A 22649-nucleotide genomic window follows, 5' to 3' on the forward strand; every position below is an offset into this window, starting at 1 on the left:
GATGACTAGTGTGAATAGTCTCTCAAAATAGTCATTTCATAAATTGAATAGGAGATGCATTCACTGCAGCTGAGATTTATGAAGGTTCGGTGAGGTGGCAAAACAGGGTTTGCAATTCAGGATTTTATTGCCCTTAGGGGCTGTGGCTAATCTGTTGTGAAGCAAGGTTTCAGTTGGGTAAAGATTGAGTAACTAGAACAGAGATGCATTGTGTAACCCCTGTTTCCTTTTTATTTCTTGCGGACCAGTGAATATCCTAAGTCCCAAACTGTATGCCAGCTTAGTAGATTTAATTTTTGAGTGTTTTGTATCATGACAGCTCAGCATTTCTTGCAAAAAGTGGTCATAGATAACCGTGGCCATTATATCAGTCTCTGTGCTGATGCTGAATTTGTCTGACAGACTCACACAAGGGCCTCTAAATAACCTTTTCTTTAAAGGGAAAGAGAATCGGCATTTACCAATTACTTATTCTGTCGCTAAATGACCTTTATTTCTCATGGCAAATCTGTGACATTGGTATTACAGATATTTCACCTATCCTTGTTCTGGATAGGATTGAGGCTCAGAGAAATTAAATAGCTTGCTCAAGTTACTTAATTAAGAACCTTAGAAGCCTAAAACAAACATGATCTCTTCTGGTGAGTTTTATACAGGAGAAGTGAGGTTTCAGGATAAACCAGGCCTTTCTGCCTCAAATCTGCTCCTTCCACTGTGCTGTGTGGCTGCATGCACGCCAGGAGTTGGAGAAATGCCATAGGATTTTAAAGCACCACCAATAAAATCATGCGAAAGAAAACATATTTTGAAAAAAAAGGTTGATTGTCATATTGAAGCGCCCCACCGGCAAGTCTCTAGGAGGCCCCAGTAAGAGCAGCGTGTGTGTCCTGGGGTGTTTTGAGTACCTAGGAGGGCAGGGGACAGCAGTCTCCCCTCCCGCAGTGTAGATGAGCCGGGCAGGGATAGCAGCAATGCTGCCCCCGAAGTCATCTGCCATCTTCCAGTCAGTGGCCGTAACGTTTTCCTAGTAATCTGAGTGTCATCTCTTACAATGTCTTATCCTGCTGAAAGCCTCTTTATTTAAACATTTGCCAATTGGAAGGGATTATGTCCCGACAACGACTTCCTCATTTCCATGCTCACTCCCAAAGCACAGCTCAGACGCCTGTGCGGGGATCCTGTCTGCCATAAGAGCCTCCCAAACGATGCTCCCCGCTGCCAGCCACTCCTTGCGCCCATCTTGTGGCTGCTAGATATATCATCCTACAGCACAGCTCTGATGATCTCATACCTCTGTTCAAATGGAAGGAAGTTTCCAAATTTCAAAGTCCAGTGCCAGGCGTAGTGGCGCACCTGTGGTCCAGGTGACTGAGGAGGCTGCGGTGGGAGGATCGCTTAAGCCCAGGAGCTGCAGGCTGCAGGGATCTATGATTGCGTCACTGCACTCCAGTCTGGGCAACAGAGTGGGACCCCATCTCTTAAAAATAATCAAAATAAATTATTTTAATTGTAAAAGTCTGAAACCAAATTTCAAAGTCAAACCTAGAAAGCGTCTAGTGCCATCCCCAGGCTCCTGGAGCCCTCTCCCTTAGTGTGACGGCCTAGGACCAGAGTTCTTGGTTTGTTTTTGGAAGCCATTTCCTCAGAGTGATGGTTTCTGAGGAACCATCAGCTTCAAGAGTTCTGCTTTATAAGATTATACACATAAGAAGAAAATATAAATAGCCTAGAACTCTCCAGATTTCATCACATCATCACCCCCCCACACACAATCACATCATCACACACACACCACACACACACCAGACCACACACACAATCACATCATCACACACAACACACAAAAATCACATCATCACACACAACACACACACCCCACACACACAGAGCCTGTCTTTTTCCATTTAGTTGTTATCTAGCGCCACCTGGTGTTAAAACTAAACAGCACCTCCGGAGAAAAAACAATCTACAGGCATGTTTTATCCCAAATTGAGGATCTTTAGCACTGGAAGGAACTTTAGAGATCATTTAGACAGCTGCCTCATTTTATAGATTAGGAATATATGCAGAATTTAGAAACAGAATTGAATCCATAGTTCTTGAATTCCAGGCTCCTCAATTTTCCAGCATGCCCCAGTTGCCGCCTTAGCCTCCAAAGGAATTGGGCTAGAGTGATACCACCTTTGGAAAAAGACAAAAAAAGAATACTAGCATTTAATGATCCTTTATTATAAGCCAGTTATTGTGCTAAATGCATTTACAAACATGACCTCATGATCTCATCTGTTCTTCATAACTAGTCTCCCTCCCTCCCTCCTTCCCTCCCTCCCTCCCTCCCTCCCTCCCTCCTTCCCTCCTTCCCTCCTTCCTTTTTATCAGAGAGGAGGTCTTGCTCTGTCATCCAGGCTGGAGTGCTGTGGTATGATCAGAGCTCACTGCAGCCTTCAACTCCTGGGCTCAAGCCTTGATCCTCCCACCACTTCAGCCCCACAAGTAGCTGGGACTACAGGTGTGAGCCACTGCAGTAAGGTGATCTTATTCTTGTTCCACAGATGAACAAAGTAAAATTCAGAGACCTGCAACATACCTTGGACCTGCAAATACTTTTACGTCTGTGTTTCTATAAGGACCTGTTCATTCCGGTTGTCTCAGTGGTCAGTGTGGATTGCCACATGAATAATTTGGTGGTGGCTTAAAAAACAAATATTTACTTCTTGCTCATGTTTCATGAGAGCTGCAGGTTGACTGTGGGTCAGCTGTAAGTCTGATGGGCTCAACTTGGCTGGATGAGTAATTTGGTGGTGGCAATTGGTATAGACCCTGAAATATAAAAGATAATGAGGAGCTCAATAAGGTCATATTGTATTATTTGTTCACAATTATTCAGTCCTTCCTTGCCTTTGCCATACTTCTGTGCAGACAGAATACATTGCCCTCCCTGCATTGACCTTGGACTTGGCCACTTTCTTTGGTTAATAAAATGTGTGTGGACTTGATATTTGCTGCCTGAGCAGAAGCTTTCAGCGGTGTGGTTTGGTGAGACCTACTTCAGCCTTGAACTCCCCCGTGAGAACAGCACACCTTAGAGAGTTGCTCTTCCTTCAGTCCTGGCTCCAGAAGAAGACAATACTTGTGGCTGAGTCGAATCCAGCAGAGCTGAGCCCAAAAGAGTCACAGTTGACCCACAGTCAACCTGCAGCCTTCATGAAACGTAAGCAAGAAATAAATAGTTTCTAAAGCCATTGAGAATTTGGTGTTGTTTGTTGCTGCACCAAAAGCTGACCAGTACGGAGTTTGAACACAAGTCTGGTTGACTCCAAAACCTTTTTAGAAACTCTCTGTGAAAATGGACACTACTTCCAGGATGATGTCTAATATGGTTTGGCTCTGTTATCCCCACCCAAATCTCATGTCAAATTGTATTCTTCGGTGTTACAGGAGGAGTCAGGTGGGAAGTGATTGGATCACCGGGGGGTTGACTTCCCCTTTGCTGTTCTTGTGATAGTGAGTTCTCATGAGATCTGGTTGTTTAAAAGCGTGTAGTACTTCCGCCTTCACTCTCTTTTTTCTTCTCTGGCCATATAAGACATGCCTGCTTCCCCTTCACCTTCTGCCATGATTGTAAGTTTCCTGAGGCCTCCCAGTCATGCTTCCTGTGTAGTCTGTGGAGCTGTGACTCAATCAAACCTCTTTTCTTAATAAATTTCCCAGTCCTGGGTAGCTCCTTGTAGCGATTCGAGAACAGACTAATACAGTATCTAATTTAACTAATCTGAGAACCTACTAGTGTTAGTAGTTGCTGAGGCTCTTACCTCCTTCAAGGCTTTGCTGAATTCCACTCTCTCACTGATACTTATCCTGAACACCTAATTTAATTCTGCCACCTACTTCTCCAGCTCTACCTCTTCTTTTTTTTTTTTTTCTGTTCATAAGTTTATTGTCTTTATCTGAAAAATCCTCATAGAAAACTGTTTGGTTTAGCTCTCGGCAGCCTGTTCCTGAGCTCTGAGGGAGCTTGCCTTCTTTTGAGCTACCCAATCTTTCTTCTGAGCAAGGGACATTTTGGGGTGGTTCCACCTCTTCTTTTTAATTTATTTCTTGTGCTTTTTTTCAGAGACTGGATTCTCTTGTATAGCAGCATGAGCTTTCTTTTATACCTCCTCCACCATGTCTGCAGTTATGAGAACTGTTTTTTGTAAGCATCTTCATCTTCTTCCATTAAGTGGCACATGTCATCTGCAACACTCTGGCCCATGATGTGCTTCCGGTGTACTTCTGCATTAAATTCCTTGCTTTCAGAATCATAACCAAGGAATTGTTTGGTACCGTGAGGGATAGACAAACCTCCATCCACAGCTCCCTTCAGGGTGCAAAAACTTTATAGCCAGTGGTATTCTGGCAAGGCCTGCATCCAAATAGCAGGTGAAGGCACCTGACTGATCATCAATGCTTTCCACATTGTATTCATCGCCAGTCACCTCCACTTGGCTTTCACAGATCTTGTCCATGAGAAGCCTGCGGGCCAGCAGCAGGCCAGTACAATACACTGCAGCATAATTTGTCAGGCCAACCTTCACACCGTACTTTGGCAGTTCGTGTGCATATGCTGAGCAGACTATCATATTCCCCTCTGTACGGGCATAAGCAATCTAACAAATGATAGCTCTATCATCCTGTATTTGGGTGTGTTGTATTTATTTTTATACTGTATCACTAAGCATTTCTGAGCATAGTAACCAGTTTTACCCTCTCGTCATCTTCTAAATTTCACTTGGTATCTCTTAAAGTAGGCCTTATTCTTAACAAGTGTGATAAACCCCATCCTGCAGAACAGAGACCACGTCCGTGGCTCGACGGAGATCTGCAGGCCTGGCACTAGTGGGGCAAAAGGGCCCTCTTCTGTACTTTTGATTCCCTTTACCTTGACCTACTTTTTTCTCCTTTTGAAAGCACCTATTGGCCCGGCGCGGTGGCTCAAGCCTGTAATCCCAGCACTTTGGGAGGCCGAGGTGGGCGGATCACGAGGTCAGGAGATCAAGACCATCCTGGCGAACACGGTGAAACCCCGTCTCTACTAAAAATACACACACACACAAAAAAATTAGCCGGGTGTGGTGGCAGGCGCCTGTAGTCCCAGCTTCTAGGGAGGCTGAGGCAGGAGAATGGCTTGAACTCGGGAGGCGGGGGAGATTGCAGTGAGCCAGGATCGCGCCACTGCACTCCAGCCTGGGCGACAGAGCGAGACTCCGTCTCAAAAAAAAAAAAAAAAAAAAAAAAAAGAAAGCACCTATTGCCTTCTAAAATACTCTACAATGAACTTACTTATCATGTTTATAGTTTAAATGTCTCCCTTGCTGAATTTTAAGAGGGAAAGGGTCTTGTGTGTTTTGTTTACTGCAATACTTTAAACAATGCTTGGCACATAGTAGGGGCTGAAAAATATTTTTTTAATAAATGAAAAGATGTCTGAAAGAATGGCAGCTGTTGTATTTTGGTAACATGACCAGTAGAGGTCATAGATGAGTTCTTTAATTATCTTGGAGCTACAACTACTATGTCTGTGTATGCAAGGATCTATTCATTCTAGATGTCTCGGTGATCAGTGTGGATTACTACACGAACAATTTGGTGGTAGTCATTAGCGTCGATCATGAAAACTGCTGAAAGGTACACATTAATGATGCCTCAGATTGGCTTCCCCTTCATATATGACCTAGTCTTGGGAGCCAAGCAGAGAAAAAAAAAAAGAAAAGCAAATAGAAAATAGGATGCAAGTTAGGGCAGAAAGTGTTGGCTTCAAGGCTATGTCTGTCTGTATAAATTGCTTGGACATGGAAGTTAAATTTAAATAATCAGAGAAGATAGTAAAATGTTTATTTTCAATCGCAAGCTATTTGTTTAGATTAATAATACCTCCTCCCCAAAGTCTGCGTGAGTGCGTGAGCTGGGGCAGCACAGGAGTATATACTGATAAAGCCTATTAATACCAGGACACTTGACTGGCTTTTTCCTCTTCCCTTTTACCACAAAAAAACAGCAAACCACAAATCACAAGCCATGATTCGGCCTGAGTGTGGTTTATTCTCTCTGGCTTGATTGCTCGTGCCTAAATGTCACAGTACGTAACCACAGATATGGAGGTATAAAGGAATGATGACTCTGGATCAGAAGCGAATACTTTCCTTTTGATTGCATATGGATTTTGATAGATTGATTAGTTCAAGGGTAAACATTTGAGAAGGAAGAAAATGTACTTTATTGATTGTCCCCCACGCATCAGTCACTGTGATAGCTACTTTCCCATGTCATCTCACTCCCTGAAGTGAACAGTGTCAAAGATAGCATCTAGAACTTAGTAGAAGCTCAATAAATTGTCGAATGAGTCCGTGAACAGTAAATGACTCTTAGGAAGAAGCTTCTTTTTCTCTGTTTTGGTTTGGTTTGTTTGAGCCGGGGCTGATTTGTTATATTTTTTATGTTTATGTTTAGTGTTTTTTATTCATTACAGGCATCCATCTCCTGGGTCTGAAAAGTAAATAGAATGTGCTCCCTGTCACGAGACCCCAAAGGGTGGGCCTGGATGGAGAGCTAGGATGAGGAGATGCTAATTCTGGTCCTGCTCTGAAAATGAACCATTCCCTTTGATTATATATGATAAATCATCACATAATTCCTACCTTTTCTACTTCACAACATGTCGTGAGATAAATGTAAGATGCCATATTTGGAAGGTTATTGAGTTTTTAAATGGGAAAGTTAGTCAATAAATGGGAATTTAATGAAAAATTTTCCATGAGGCCCACTGTGGAGGAAGTAAGACTAAAGCACAAACTCTACCCTGTATCACACATTGCTAGCCTTGTATAAATGCATGGATGAACAAAACAGAACAATGATCTCAAAATCGCACACTACTTGCTTGATGCCGCCTTAATGGAGGATGTGCATTTCCAGACTGAGGAACTCCATTGTGTTGGCATATCAGAGATAATGTTTTTTTTGAGCTTGGGGTTGGTAAAGGGCCAGAGACCTTAGTTCTTACACTATTCTGAGGCATGTCGCCAGATAAATGCAGGGGTAGATTCTCTTATGGGATGATGTAGAAAGAGAATATGCCAACTTTTCAAAAATGTCTTTAGTATGGGGCGGGTAGGGTGGGAGGATGTGGAAGATCACTGTTGGAAGACTTTCCTCTAAAAGTTTATGGAAGTTCATTCTCACACTAACAGAAGTAAAATAAGTAAAATAGGATTTTTTTTTCTTCCTCTCTTTTTCTTTTCTTCCTCTCCTTTTTCTTTTCTTCCTCGATAGCACTTAGAGCTTTCGTTGGCTGTCAGACACGTAGTATATAAATTGCAAGCATGATCATCACACAGAATGTAAATATGCCAAGTGCACATGAACAAATTAGAGGTTTCTTAGTCAAATCCAAGCAAATACATACCTGATAATGACTTTGGCCGAAACATGTTTATATATTTTATAGTATGTTCACATTTGCCAGTGGTTAGCAAAGATTAAGCTTGCCAGACGTTAATATGGCACAAATGCCACGTTCAAGGCAAAGTCAGTGGACTATTACAGGATCTGGCAAATCAAAAACATTATCAACAGCTGTGGTTTCCAAAGGTTTTGTGAGACTGGAATAATCAAGTTGTGTGTATTTTAAGTGGTCATTAATTTTCCCGGTGCTTTTTAAAAATATAACTTATGATCATGAGTAGCTTCACATGGTGTAATAGTTATAATCAACTTTTGATTAGATGTGATAATGGCCAGAAGGCAAAAATTAATTAAGTCCCTAATTATTTAATTAAGGATTTATAGAGTGGCTTCTATATTCAGGGTCATGTATTTTGCACTAACTGTAGCCACTCACTTCACATCCCTTCCCATCCTTACTTTTACCAGAATTGTAATAAGTGTTCATTCGAATTTCACCGATTTCCATTGATCCTTACTGGTGGACACATCTTTAGATTATCCTTCAAAGGAAGGATAATGAAGAAAACAGTGATTCTATATTGCTAAACAAGAGACCTTTGTATAGTGGAATTTAGTAGTATGATTCTATCTGATGCTAAAAACCATTTGAAAAGGGACAGAAGATTAACATTTTGTCTAATCTAGTAACTTGAATTGATAAAGTTTTATCATGACTATGACCATATATGATACCAATCATTATCAGTATCTTGGCTTTTCATTTTATATTTTAATTGCTATAATTATAACCCTGGACAATTAAAAATTACCTTTTCAATAAAGCTGGAAACAAAAGGAAAAAATTGCCTGTGAAAGATTATCTAAACTCACATTTTCTCTGTAGGGTCTTGGAATTTACTGTTTTATAAAAAGCAGTCTCCAAGGATTATGTTTTCTCTTTGGATGGGTGTTTCAGCTACGCTGAAGGAGACTTCAGTGATTCATGATTCACCTGTTTTTCTCCATAATATAATTGTGAAGAAACTACTATGAACCTCATGACATTGAACTGGCTAAGAAAAAAAAAACTTAACTATTAATATACTAAGTGTACATTTTCTTTAAAAAGTGACTTTGTTAGTTTCAAATATTTTTAATAACACACTTAATGCTTACAGAGTTGATTTATCACCAACAATGTTGCTTAGTAAATGTCTTTTTAAGATGTTTTTAATGCAAAGATAAGGCTTCATCTAAGATATACAAATCTAAGTTCATACATTAACTATATCTTCAAGTCATTATTGTTCTTCTAGAGGCCAAAAACTTAGTTGGCCCTATAGATAATTTTATTGAAATGAAACAATGTTATCAAGAAAAATTGCTTTACCATTTCAGTACTTTATCCAGTCTTCCCTAATCGGTTTAGCACATTCACTTGCATGGTTGATAAAGAAAGCGTTTGCTAAAAAAGTTAAAATAAAGGTAATCTGAAGAAATTATTCTAAATTTGAAATTTAGTTTAAATGATTAATAATAAGAAAACCTTATATTTGTAAACTTATTGTGAATAAAATACTTTCATATAGTATAATTTCCTTTTTTTTTTGGTCTTTTATCTCTTTTATTTTCAATTTTTTAAAAAATTTTTTCCTTATAGCATTTTGCTGTGACTGTAATACCTCCAATGGAACCTGTCTTAGTCCATTTTCTGGTGCCACAACAGAGTATTACAGACTGGGTAATTTATAAAGAAAAGATGTTTATTTGGCTTATGGTTCTGGAGTCAGGGAAGTCCAAAGGCATAGTACTAGTATCTGCTCAGCCATTGAGGAGGGCCTCCTTGTTGTGTCATCCCATGGCAGAAAGCAGAAGGGCAAGTGACAAATGCAAGAGACAGAGAAAGAATAGAAAATACTTACTCTTTCATCAGGAGCACACTCCTGTGATAAGTAACCCACTCCCACAATAACAGCATAAATCTACTTACGCAGGCAGAGCCTTCAGGACCTGATTATCTCTCAAAGGTGCCTCTGGTCAATACTGTTATGATAGCAATTAAATTTTAACATGATTTTGGAGGGGACAGTCAAATCATATCAGAACCTTAACATACAGTCTCATATTGAGGGAAGTTTTTAGGGAAAAACTTGAGCAGACCACAAAAACTTCAGATACATAAGGACAACATACACGCCTTATTTAGCCATGCTCTGTGGGGCTTCATACTATTATCATTCAGCTATTTGGATTAGTCTAATTTCTTAACAAAATAGAAATTGTATTTATTCTCAAAATGGCAAAACTGATATAAGAATTTACAAGGCAACAATTCAGCCTATTACAAATAGATAATTCCATTGTGTGTCAACATGTCACTTAGAAATAAAAAATATTATTAGCTGTTTCTTCTAACCCACAGTAGCCTTATTAAAAGTAGATCATATAAACCTTGGATATGTCAGGCCAGGATGTGTTTGATTGGCGCAGATCATTGCTCAACTGATGTAGGACTACCTTCTGGACCATACAATATGCAAGGCCATTTTCTACTATACTGTGCTTAAGAAACGTGTGAAGCTAGGCTGGGCGCAGTGGCTCATGCCTGTAATCCCAGCACTTTGGGAGGCCAAGGTTGGTGGATCTCCTGAGGTCAGGAGTTAGTGATCAGCCTGGCCAACATGGTGAAACTCTGTCTCTACTAAAAATACAAAAATTAGCTGGGCATGGTGGCATGGGCCTGTAATCGCAGCTACTCGGGAGGCTGAGACAGGAGAATTGCTTGAACCCAGGAGACAGAGGTTGCAGTGAGCCAAGATCATGCCAGCCTGGGTGAAAGAGCGAGACTTCATCTCAAAATAACTAAAATAAAATAAAATAAAATAATAAAAAAATAAAATAAAGTGTGAAGCCCATCATGTTCAATGACTTTGTAAACCAAAGCACAACAAGATGCTATATAGAAATTGCCAGTCATCATCTATTTCTGCTAACTTTCCAAGTTCCTATGCCAATTGTCAGGAAAAAGATTGCATATACACTTTATGACTTCTTAAAGACAAGAATATGCTGGTGTGGAAATACTTTCACGGTTCTGTAACATCACTGGAAAAATTTAAGGCTGAGTAATCCATAAGTAAAAGCACATTTTCACAGGGCAAAAGAGACAGAGTTACCAGTAAGTTGTCAATTTCATGACCACCATTTTGCCTTTTTAATTTGGTTTTAGGACATTCTTTTCATTTTCCAAGGCTTCACATTACTAATTAGGGGGATTTTGCCATAAATTCAGAAGGCAAAGCTGTTCAAAAAGATCACTGTATGCTTTTCTTGAGTTTGATTCAACAGCAAGGAATTTTCTGGTCATTTTAATTGATAGCTGGCTTTCCAGTAGTTTTCCAATGCAGTAAACCTAATTCACCCCACTTATTTTAAAAGATATCCACTCTGTGTCTCTCACACGTATACTGGATCTCTTCCTGTTTTCCCTAGGGGGGAGGTATGATGGACTACTATATTTCCAGGCCTATAGTTCTTTGTGCTGTTAGAGCTCTGCATTCTTTTAGTCCCCTGGCCAGGGCCCAATGAGACTCTCTGATCAGCATGAGGGCTGGATTCTGAACATTCATTCCTGACACCAGAATGCCTCATCAATCTTTTATCCAATGGGAGCCTTGCCAGTGCCAATTTACTCATGGAATAATATTAGCTCATTTCTTCTATTCTTGCCTACTGCATTCTTCTCCCTCTCCTGCTCCCATGTCTCCAGGGACATAAGAGGGTGTTTCACTGATTGCTATAATGATAGTAATAGGTGATATTTATTGGGCACTTACAATGGGCCAGACAATCCAAGAACTCCACACATCAAGCAAGAATGCTTCCTTAGGCCTAGCTGTCAACACTCCCACTGTCACTTCCGTGCCATCATGCCCATGCCATGGGGGGCTGATGCCCCAAGCTAACAGTTCTCCTGGGGTAAGTGTGCCAGATTTCACAAGTAAAAATATAGGAAGTCCAGTTACATTTGAATTTCAGAGAAACGGTGAAAAAAATGTATATCCCAAATATTGCATGGGACACAGTTATACTAAAAATTATTTATTGTTTACTTGAAATTCAAATGTAACTGGGCTTCCTGTTGTTTACCTGGCAGCCCTGTTTGGTAGCCTGTCTGTACTACAACTGTGGAAGTGAGCCACAAACCCCAACGTGCCCAGGTTTCTCCTCATTCATCCGGATGTTTGAGATTGGGTCCCAGAAAATGAAGCAGAGAAAAAAACCACTGGTGTCTGATTTCCTCTTCTCCTCCCCTCCCCGACTTCTTGCACTTTCAACTCCGTCCACTGCATGTCCACATCCCTACTCCAGGTGTAAGTATATGTGGATGTGCAGTGTACATAAAATCTGTGATCTAGTCAGCAGGTCCTATTTATTTTTATTTTATTGAGACGGGGTCTTGCTTTGTTGCCCAGGCTGGAGTGTGGTGGCACGATCACGGCTCAAGGCAGCCTCAACTGCCTGGGCTCAAATGATCCTCCCACCCCAGCCTCTCAAGTAGCTGGGAGTACATGTGTGCTCCTCCACACCCAGCTAACTTTTAAAAAATTAGTACTCGTGGAGATAAGGTCTCGCTGTGTTTCCCACGCTGGTCTTGAACTCCTGGGCTCAAGCAGTCCTCCTGCCTGGGCCTCCTAAAGTGCTGAGATTACAGATGTGAGGCACCTCACCTGGCGTCAAGAATTATTATCTTGCTGTTGATTTGGAAAGCTTATTTGGATGTCAGAAACTAAATATTAACTCTTTAAATAACTTTGCATTCCTGATGCCTTACTTTGATCTCTCCCTGCTACCCTTGCAGATCAATGGCTCTCTGGCTAATAAGATATCAAGAAATGCAAAAGAGAAATGCATACTGATGTAATTGTGAGGAGGAGGATTTTGCAAATTAAATTATATGAATTTTTTAGCGTTGTCTGTCTTTCCCCCTTTTTACCACCCTAATCTAGAATTTAATCTTCATGAGCATATAGACGCTAATGTGGGAATGCTAAAACAGTGCCAGGCCCTGCCTGGTAAAAATCTGTTGAACGACTTTTCCAGTGAGGAAAATGAGACTTAGGAAGTTAGTTTGCCCCATTTGCACAGCAAAGCTGGGCTTCACATGTTGATCTGACTAATTCGTGAGCCGTAGCACATCACTGCCATGTATTTCTGCCTATCTGCTGTCTAGCAGTTCATACAGTTTGTGTGTGGTTTGATTTTCCTCTTGAAATTTGGTTTCAATGTGGAAAAATCAAAAACAAGAAATGCATTTCTTCTTTAGCTCAACAAAAGGGACTTTTCAACACTAGCAACAAAAGGTAAAGGAAAAACTGAAGAAAAACAAAAAGAATCTCAAAAGCATAGAACCATCATGTGTATAAAGTACCGCTTTCTAATCGTATGATGACCAAAGGTCTTTTTATTCTGCCTCCTGTCTGAGAGTCCAATGCGAATGCCATGATCTTGAGATAATAATTTCTTGCATAGGGCCACATATAGCCTAGGGGAAGAGGCACCTTTTGCTGGTCAGACACGGTGCAGCTCCATGGCACACAGCCTGGTAGGAGGAGCGCAGACTGAATCTTAGCTGCACTTGCTGACCTGGCCAGGCACCCTCATGGACTGGACAGCCAACACCTCCAACACCTCTATGGGTAACGGCCTTTTCTTGGCATATCTGGCCCTTGGACCAGAGTTTCGGTTGTAGTAGCTGTTAAAAAGTGGGAAATCTTTCCTTTCCTCCTGGGTCCTTGTCTGTTTTCTACCACCTGCTCTCTGGGCATCTTGTCCCCTCCCTCCCAACTTGTGCTGTTTTATCATCCATCAGATCTTCTTCCAGGAAAATTACCCCATTTCCATTTATGTCCCCACGTCCAACCTGAGCAGGCAGGCAAACACAACTCCCTCAGCTTCCTAAGGCCCTCTCACTCATGTCTGCTTTCATCTTTCCAGCTTCCCACTGATTTCCAGGGCAAGTAGCTAATGCCCATTGGCCCCAGTGAAGACCTTGCTTTTCCCAGACCAGGTCAATATATCTACTTACCTCTTGAGCTTTGTGTCAAAGGGAGACAGAAATGGAATCACACTTTACCCTTGAACAATATAATTAGTGTCAGAAATAGTCAGAACTTTTTCTTTGATTTTGATGACAGAAAAACTCAAACTGTAATTATTCAACAAACAGCATTGCTGGGGAAATGTTTACTAGAGTAACAGTTTGAAGCCACTGTGGGATTTAAAATGATACACTTTCTGCGGCACCTTAGGCTTCCATGTGTTATTCAAAGAGAAATTCTCACTGTTAATATAACCAGAAAGCAGAACATTACATTTGTTAGTTCATGAAGAGAGACATATCATTTGATCTTGAACTCTCCCCTTCAGGACATCCTTCTTGGAGGCTGTACACCTAAGGCAATGCAGTGGAATGCATGAAAAAGAGGGGAGACTTCAAGAAGAGGAGGGTTGTTTGTAAGAATCTGATCTCCATTAAGAATAGGGCCAGAGGAAATACATTTTAATTGCAGAAGGAAGAATTTAGGCTAGATCCAAATACTCTCTGACTGCATGGGTAACCAGGAAAATAGGTGTCCACCATCTATTATGTGGTGGATGTAACCAGTACATTAGATGTAAAATAGAGGGTAAACAATACCTTTTTTAGGAAGATCCATAAAATTTTGATAGAAATCGCATTGCTAAAATTCAAAAATCATAAAACCTTCTGAATACCCTAACCAACATATAAATTTGCATTCCCTTACTCACTTTTCCAACATCACTCTTATTTTTTTTCTAAAGAATCCCTCTAATTATTATTACTCAATTCAGTAAAATAATATACTTTTAAAAATATATTGTTGGGTTTGACTAAATTGATCAAATTGAAAGTTAATTTTGGTGCGTAAAGACATGATCTTGTAATGTTCCCACTCAAAGATTTCTATTAAAGTCATACCAAAGAAAAATAGAAAATGGAAAGAAGAATTCCAAATATTAGAATTAAGGTGTAAATCCTGATTTCGCCAGGGAGAGCTGGATTTCTTTGAGAATGGGGTTGTTCCTTTCTTTTTATTTTTGCAAAGCTGATTTCCAGAAACCTTTCTAGTAAGAAACCATTCATACTCTCTATTTTGTTTTGGAGAGTATGAGAAAAAACAATTTTTGAGACAAAACCTTGCTCTGTCACCCAGGTCGGAGTGCAGTGGTGCCATCATAGCTTACCATAGCTTCAAACTTTCAAACTCTCGGGCTCAAGCAATCCTCTCACTTTAGCCTCCTGAGTAGTTGGGACTATAGGCCCATACCACCATGCCTGGCTAATTTTATTTTATTTTTTATGTAGAGACAGGGTCTTGCTATGTTGTGCAACCTGGTCTCTAACTCCTGGCCTCAAGTGATCTTCCTACCTTAGCTTCCCAAAGCGTGTGATTATAGGAATGAGCCACTGAACCCATCCTGAGAAAATTTCGAACCATGTTCGTGAGGGGTGAGCAGAAGGAGCTGCTCTCTCCATATGGATTGTATTGTTGATTGAGACGGGCACATAATCGCACAAATTTTCTTTTCACTTTGCTTAAGAAGACATTTTCAATGTAAGTCCATAAGGAATCAAATGTGGTTATCAAACCAGTCCATTTCCAGAAGTGACTCCACATCCAAAGGAATCCTGACATATAATAAGAACAAAAATGTTCAAAGTATAAATACATGAAAAATAACATTAGCTTTGATTTCTAGCAATGTGGCTAAGGTCATCTGAAAGCTCTCTTACTATAAATCACTTACATAAGCTAAAATATAACAAGCATGCTTTTAAATGCTACAAAGAAAGTAAGGAAAATACCCTGCAAACTGATCATTTGATGGCTGGGGGTTTAGTTTTTTGTCAGTATAGTTAACAATGGGTTTGGATTTTAATGGCCATGAAAGTACAGGAGACAAATCTTTGGACCTGTGAAAGGCAGAAATTTAGACTTAAGACCCTTAAATAAAGAACTTTTGAATTACTGTAGATCTGTGAAGCAGGAGAACGGAAAATGTTCATCCTCTTCCATTAGGAGACAAACTTTTGCGCTTGGCCTGATCTACTAGGAAAAGAGGAAGCAAAGGAAAATCCTGAGGATATTAGAAACCTGAACCCTAGGCTGCTCTCACTCAGATTTAGAGTTTGAGTTTATACTATCTGGATGACCTAGATTCTCCACAAAATAATGTAAAAAGCATTCTCGGGTTGATAACAATACTGGTGCCTCCTAATATGAGTGACTAAAAGCCTTCTCTAGGAAGACTTATTTTCAACCTAGGTTGCATAGGAATCCTGTAGGTAAAGTCCCACCCAACACGAACTCACAATTCTAAATTACAAAATACAGGAAAGGCAGATACTGGCATATGCCTGTAATCCCAACACTTTAGGAGGCTCAGGCAGGAGGATCACTTTTGCCCAGGAGTTTGAGACCTGCCTGGGCAACATGCTGAAACATGTAGAGACAGCATGTCTCCACAAAATATACAAAAATTAGCCAGGTATAGTGGCATGTACCTGTAGTCCCAGCTACTTGGGAGGCTGAAGTGAGAGAATCACCTAAGCCTGGGAGGTAGATGCTATGGTAAGCCATGATCATGCCACTGTACTCCAGCCTGGGTGACAGAGTGAGGCCCTGTCTCAAAAAAAAAAAAAAAAAAAAGAGAGAGAGAGAGAGACAAAATACAGGGAAAAACAATCTAGAGTCATCAGAAAAGCAGTCAATATAATTAGATCCTCATTTAGAGAAAGACTAGAAAATAAGCATGTTTACAAAGATGAAAATGATAGACAGTAAGGACTCCAAAAGGGCAAGAGTTGAAAAACTACTTAAACTACCTAGTGGGTACAATGTTCATGATTTGGGTGATGGGTTCAGTAGAAGCCCAAACCCCAGCATGATGCAGTATACCCATGTGACGAACTTGCACATGTACCACTGGCATCTAAAATAATTTTTAAGAAGAAAAGAAGTATGTTTAAAACTGTTAAAGAGAAAAGGCAAACAGTTCTACTGATGGGCAAGGGGGTACTGCATGTTATTTGAGGGACCACTTCCTGTGGCATAGGCTGGGGTTCAAGCAGGGGAACTGAGCATGGTAGTGGGCAGGCCTCCTGGCCTTTGACTGTGGACCAGCAGGCAGAGGGAAGTTTCAGTCTGTACTCCAACTGAAAGTGAGTTTGGAAAACAGACTGATTAATTCCAAAAGGGTAGAAACAGCAAGAATCCAATGAAAGTAAAGCACGACAAAGCCAGTGAATTTAGAAGGTAGAAGATGTGGTGTACTCTAAGGCAAAAAACACAAATATAAGTACCTGTTCATAAGTCACCTTTAAAGGAGTCTGTGATTGGAAGCTGGTTGGGGCAATAGTCAGAGGTATTGCTTTGCCTGTAAAGTGACGCCCGATCCAATAAAAGAGACTATGCTAGGGCTTTAATAGCAAATTTTAATGCCTTGAACTATAGATATTTAACTAGAGTTTGGTTTCTCCCATCCCTGCCCCAGGAATGTCTGTCCTTTGTTATGTGAGTATAGTAGGCAAAACTTCCAGGGTCTTCTGTCTGATCATCTTCCCAGTGAATGGGACTGAAAGTTTCTTAGCACTAGAACTAGGCCTTGATATTTTATCATAGTATGAATTCATGTCATGCCAGGTCTGTAGGTAGTACATCACCATGCAAGGAGGTGTGTTGAAGACATGTGATGGTTACTTTCATCCACATTCAACTGTTTGGAACTTTTTGGTACCTGTTTTTTGATAAGGAATGGAATAGTCAATTAAATAAATAAAATCAATTCAAACTGTTTGCTTAAGAAACTTCCAGATTTCCAGACAGGAATCACTTGTCTTCACGGACAAAATCCAACTCAGAGGTAAAAGCCAGATTAGCATAACTTGATGAGGATACATATAGTGGTTGCACATTGTGATGTTGTCAAATGAAGCATTCTAGTTGAGTAGGAAGAATTTAAAGCTGGTATCATGGGATCTGGAAAATCAGCCAGCAGTAATTTTTTCCCTCCTCCCTCCCTCTTTCTATATACTTTACAGGTCCGTCTTTCTTTCCTTCCTTCCTTCCTTCCTTCCTTCCTTCCTTCCTTCCTTCCTTCCTTCCTTCCTTCCTTCCTTCCTTTTATCTTCTTTCATGTTTCCTGACATCGATAAAAGGGAGATTCCTCCTCCTCTTCCTCGTCTTACTCCTCCTTCTCCTCCCTCTCCTCCCTTCTCCTCATTCTTCCTCCTCTCCTCTCTCTCCCCACCCCCTCCATCCTGGTCATTCCTTTTATCTCAGTATCTGTCTTTGTGGATAACTCTTTCTACCCATTCACCTATATCTGCTGAATGCTGGCCTCAGCCCCTGTGTCTACATGACCTTCCAGCCCAGCTCCCCAGAGTTTACCATGTGCCACACTCTAGGTTTCGGTTCTGTCAGGTGCCTCCTCTTGCCTGAGGCAAGCATGGAGGGAGTGGAAAGTAACCATAGTCCTAAAAGGTATAGAAAGGGAGAGAGTAGAGTTTCTTTTTACCTTCTTGAGTAGAAATACAGCCACTCTTTGCCCCGCAGTATAATTTTCAAGCTACCCTATACGTTTAAGGCAGCTGGGCATCTCGGAGTGCTGTGTGATGATTTATTTGTGCAGATTCATGTAACACTACCTTGTTCTCTTAGATTTCGTTGAAGCTGGTGGTCTTTGTTATAGCTTGTGGTTCATGATTTATCTGAGGATTACATGAGGAATTTTTTTCTCTAATGGTGTGGTAAAGGGCAGAGGAGGATCTCCCCTTTACAGATATCAGAAAGCATGAAAAAACATAATTGGATTTAATACTTTGCAGATATTCTGTTTTTCTTCCCAATTATTTGATTTCATTTAATATACATATTCTTTCTCTTTTTCCTAGCTTTAGAAGCAAACCAACAAAAGCAGTTTGGACTTTAGTAACTTTTTATAGAGCAGCATTTAGAACAGTTTGCATGTTCTGAGGAATATTATATGTGTGTGTGAGTGGGGAAGGGATTCACACTGAATAAATTTTAGAAATAATTAAACAAAATAAAGCAGTTTCCTTTACTGCAAGACTTCTCTGATCCTTTGATATGCTAATAGGCTTTGTGATACTCCAAATTATAAAGATAGTTTTCCCAAATGTATTTGACCTTCCAAAAAAACATAGTCATGTAAACAGAAGCTTTTAACCTTGTTGTGTCTGCCAATGCCAAGTTCTGCTGCTCTTCTGACCCAAGAGATTGTCTGATCCTGTGCTGGATGAATCTCAGTGACACTGCCCTGTACACTCTGCTCTGCGATGCAAGGGCCAAGACTCTGAAAAGTGTATTTTGCTCTGGTCGGTGAACTTCCTCTTAGGATGCCCTATGGGGACTCTGGGCTGCAGGCGGGACAGGGATTTTCCTTCTTCCTGTTTGCTTGCTGTTTCTAGGTGTCACCCTATCAGTGGCCTTTCTCTGGGCAGCAGTAGTCATCTTCTGTCTTCAGTTTCTTTCCTTGCTCTTAGAACCTCACTGCAATCTATCTGAAGAGCAGTGGCCTCCAGCTAGCGCCTCCCTCGGAGGTCAGAGCCCCAGATCCAGGACACTTGTCCTACAAGCTCCTGATGTATCAGCAATGACTTGGCAGCGGCCCCACCTCAAGACATGGGTCCCTGCTCTATGAGGTTCTCATCCAACTTACAGTTCTGGAAACTCCAACCTCTTCCCCAAGAGTGGTAGTTGCTTCCTTCTATCTCTGTTATCTTAGTGCCTCTTTTTGCTTTTTAGCCTTTCAACCTCTGTAATACATTTCCCATATCAAATTCCCTCTGTTAAAATACCTAGTGTGGTGTCCATTTTCTCGACTGGACCTCGATGGAAAAGAATACAGTCCTCCACAGGAGTGGCTCTGAGATGGGGCGAGGGTAGGAGGGTGGGTAGAGGAGACAGGGGAGGATAAGCCTTGAATTCTTTCCTTGAATCTAAAGCAGTGTTTTTCAAATGTTAGAAATTTAAGGAACTCAGAGGAATTTCATTTCAAAAATTTTACAACATTCCTTAAGATAATAGGAGATGATCTGGGTTGCGGTAAAAAAGTAGAATTATGAATTTCTTTTTTATTTAAAGAGTTATGTTATCCCACAAGTTTAGTAAAAAGGGAGCTAAAGGAATCCTTTCTCAGGGCTCTATTTGCCACAACTGTAAACGATGTATTTGAAGAAAGGGGAACGAGATCGTGTGACGTGGTAAAGTATTGGAATCAGGAGTGAAGTGCAAGCAATATGTTCTAAATGGAATTTCCAAAGATACATTTTAAAATATTTGGTTAATAAATAACTAAACTGCTGGGCATGGTGACTCATGCCTGTAATCCTAGCATTTTGGGAGGCCTAGGTGGATGGATTATCAGAGGTCACGAGTTCAATACCATCCTGGCCAACATGACGAAACCCTGTATCTACTAATAATACAAAAATTAGCCAGGTGTGGTGGTGGGCATCTGTAATTCCAGCTACTTGGGAGGCTGAGGCAGAAGAATTGCTTGAACCTGGGAGGCAGAGGTTGCAGTGAGCCAAGATCGTTCCACTGCAGTCTAGCCTGGGCAACCGAGTGAGACTCTGTCTCTAAATAAAAAAAAAAAAAACAAAAAACCAAAAACTAAATTAAGTCTCAGGTTCATAAATATTGGTGATTATTAGAATCATCTGGGGGGCACTAAAATTCCACATTGCTGAGTTTGATCCCAGGCCCCGAGTTTCAGGCTGGGGTCTTAGATTGAGATGCTAGGATTGGGATCCTAGGAACTGATATTTTTTGAAAAACCACCTTATGTGATCAAAGGAATCCAATGATTAATAGATTTAGGATTCACCATTATATAGAATAAAAATCTTTTAATTAAAATGCATATATATCTATGTGTGTGTGTGAAGAACTTAGATTCAGCTTCTCCTCCACCACCATTTAAAGTATGAGGAGCTAGGAGCAACACAGTGTTGACAGTCACTATCTTGGTAGGGGGCAGTCTGGAAAACACTGGGCTAGAATAGATGAAAGACAATGGAGTTTCCCTAGGAGACTGATTTTTGAAGGGCTTTTGACCATCCTCCACCCAGTGTCAAAGCCAATCATGAATCCTCAGAGCCAAGGAGGTCCTGGCAAGTTCTGTTGTGGTGGTTGGACATCCCTGTCGGGTCACCGGGGCTCCGAGGGGCACCCTGCTCTCACGATGCTGGGATATGAGGGTCCAAAGTGGGCCTTTCACTCATCAGTGCAAAGCTTTTCTTAGGCTGTTACCTGTGTGTGAGTCTGAGATATAGTAACCAGGCAGCTGACTTCAAAACCATCCACAGAGACTGCCAGGGGCTTGTCAGGTGAATGGAAAATGAAATAAATATAAGAACATCGCCAGTGTAGGCAGCAAAAAAGAGTAGAATTAATATTAGTCAGAGTCAATTTTCTTGCTTTGTGACTTTGAAATGAAATACAGAGCAAAGGAGAATCTTGATGTTTTTTAAACACTCTTATGAAAGGGGGAAAAGGGTGTTTCCCTGGCACTGCTGGTGCAGGCCCTGTCTTGTCGCCATGCCTCTCAAAATTAAGAAAATCAAGGACTTTCTGCTCACAGTCGACAAAAGGATGCCAAATAACTCAGGATCAAGACATATAAGAGTAATGTGAAGCTACAAGTTCAGTGCAACAGATACCTTTATACCTTGGTCATCACAAAGAGAAGGCAGAGAAACTGAAGCAGCCTCTGTCCCCAGTTTTGGCAGTGAAAGAGCTGGAATAAATTGGCACAATGATTTAACTGTATTAAAATTCTTTTTAATTCAAACAACAAAATTAATTATTTTAATTAAAAGGGTGAAAAAACTCCTTGTTTTCTGATTGATTCAGTCAGCTAATCGCCTGGTGGAGTCTGGTTTGGGTTATATCATTTTGTTAGTTCGTGTTACTTAGTGTTCTGGATTTGATCAGGAAATCCACCAGGCGTGTGGCTTTTCAATAGTGGAATCTTGTTGGCAGGAAAAATCCTCAGCACACTGGGTGATTCAAGTGCACTTATAATTTGCTCTTGCTTTACGCCCTTTGTTATGTGCACATTCCACACGAATCTATCACTTCTCTCTGAGTTATGTGCTGCTCAGGACTGATGCTCTTACCACCCACCCAGTGAGGGCAACCTCTGCTTCTCGAACTCACAGAACCTATTGTTCTGTCCCTCTCTTACCCGGCGCTGTCACTGCAGCCTTTTGCCTCCAGCCGTGGGCAGGGAAATGACTCCCCAGAGGGCCATTTCTCATGGTCATAAATGTTCTATTTCACTAAGTTCCATCAACGTTCACCAAACACTGAAGCAAAACAGTCATTCTCTATGCGTTCTTTCTTTTTGGTATAAACATATATACTGCCCATAAAAGTGCATAAGCTATTTGTGTATGTGGGATGGGTAAACTGGAAGCCATGTCAGCATCTGTACACAAATCATTTGTGTGTGTTGTAGGGTACGTTTACTTGTTTTTCAGTAAGGGAGTAAGACACCTTCATGCCTGGCTGAACCACCAACTTCGCAGGCTTCATGTAGATACTACAACTGTTAATGTGTTTGGATTTTCATTAATCACTCTTCTCCAGTTTTTTCCCCTGGTGTTCCAGGTGTGTTGATTTTAATCGCTTCACTCATTTAAGCATCTCCCCAGACTGTAATAGATTAGTTAGCCGTCCAAGCCTGCTGCTGGCTTTCCCCTCTCCCCTTCTCATGTGCTTCCACACCCAAACTAACCGGAAACATTCATTGCTCAGTAATGAGGCTGCGATTCTTCTCTGTGGAATCCAGGAAGACAGAAAAGGCAGTCTCTCTTTACGCTAACATCACCTCCTGCTTTCCTGGCTTTGTTCTATTATATGCTCTCTGCTGACTACATTCAGAGAAGAAGCAAATGTTACCCCACCTTCCCAGAGCATGAAGTTGTGTTACCGAGCAATCTTAGGACAATTTACTATGTAAGACACACAAAACAAACCAAAATACACACACACAGAGTAGGTCAAAACAAAACAGTTTGGGCATACTTTCTAATTTTTCAAACCTTGCTTGCTGAACAGCATATTTAATAAAGCACATACCACTTACTTGATCTGGCAGTACTTAATGCA

General features: G+C 40.9%; 2 pseudogenes; one reads left to right on the forward strand and one right to left on the reverse strand.

Annotated features, from left to right (window-relative positions):
• Positions 1 to 3977: 3977 nt before the first annotated feature.
• Positions 3978 to 4831, reverse strand: LOC112625233 (annotated as a pseudogene).
• A 16243-nt stretch (positions 4832 to 21074) lies between these two features.
• On the forward strand, positions 21075 to 21282 carry LOC112625379 (annotated as a pseudogene).
• The last annotated feature ends 1367 nt before the right edge of the window (positions 21283 to 22649 follow it).

This window comes from Theropithecus gelada, chromosome 5 (assembly GCF_003255815.1).
Source record: "Theropithecus gelada isolate Dixy chromosome 5, Tgel_1.0, whole genome shotgun sequence".
NCBI lineage: Eukaryota > Metazoa > Chordata > Mammalia > Primates > Cercopithecidae > Theropithecus > Theropithecus gelada.